Here is a 1,001-nt window from a genome sequence, read left to right on the forward strand (position 1 = left end):
AAGAGGCATGTCCTGGGGCCGGTCCTCTACCTGGTCTGCATTCCAACCATGACCCTGGAGGAGTTTGCCAACGGTGCTGCCCAGTCGGGCATCCTGACGCTGGAGGAGACGCACAACATCTTCCTGTGGTACACGGCAGCCAACAAGCCCCCGCTCGACTTCCCACTGACCAAGAGGTGAGGCCTGGCCCCGCAGAAGTGCCACCGCTTCCAGTCCTCGGCCTACTGCAGCAACCAGTGGGCTATCGGGGGCACTGCGACAGCATCCAGTTTGCGGTGGACAGGAGGGTTTTTGTGGCGGGGCTGGGCCTGTACAGGTCCAGCTCCAGGAAAGCCGAGTACAGTGTGAAGATGGAGCTCAAGCTCCTGGGGGTGGTCCTCGCCCAGAACCTGACCAGGTTCATGTCCAACGGCTCCAGCACCCTGTTCGAGCACCCGGTGCAGGTGGAGCAGGACACCTTCTACATAGCCAGTGCCATGCTGGACAGCAGCAAGCTCAGCTACTTCGGGCAGGAGGGCCTGATGGAGGTGCAGTGCAGGAAGGTGACCTTCCAGTTCCAGTGCTCCTCCAACAGCACCAACGGCACCAGGGTGCAGGGCGGGCAGATCCCCAAGCTCATCTTCTATGCCTGAGGCCGTGGGCGTGTGGGCGCTGGGGGGACGGAGGGCCGCACCCTTTCTCCTTGGCAGGACAGGCTTCAGGACTCCTAAACTTTTGTGCACAGCTGGCTGCAGCCAGAGGTATAAATGAGACATTTCTATACGGCCAGAGCCTGGTTCTGAATACAGGGGGTTGGGCCTCATCACATCTCCTCCACATTGGGGTGCACACTCAGGTGGAGAGCGGATTTGGGGGTGGAGGGCAGCCTGGACCCCATCAGAGGTGCCCACGCCACCTGCTTTGTGGGCTTGGCCGTCCCTCCCACCCTCCTAGATTTTGTTCTGAGTTGTTCTAAGCTTAAGACCTTCCCTCCAAATCTAAAACCTGGGAAAAGTCATTTT

At 59.7% G+C, this 1,001-nt stretch overlaps 1 pseudogene; it reads left to right on the plus strand.

Moving 5' to 3' along the window:
* LOC102250482 overlaps positions 1–1,000 on the plus strand; it is a 2,613-nt pseudogene extending 1,613 nt beyond the window's left edge.
* The last annotated feature ends 1 nt before the right edge of the window (position 1,001 follows it).

This window comes from Myotis brandtii, unplaced genomic scaffold (genome assembly GCF_000412655.1).
Source record: "Myotis brandtii unplaced genomic scaffold, ASM41265v1 scaffold1259, whole genome shotgun sequence".
NCBI lineage: Eukaryota > Metazoa > Chordata > Mammalia > Chiroptera > Vespertilionidae > Myotis > Myotis brandtii.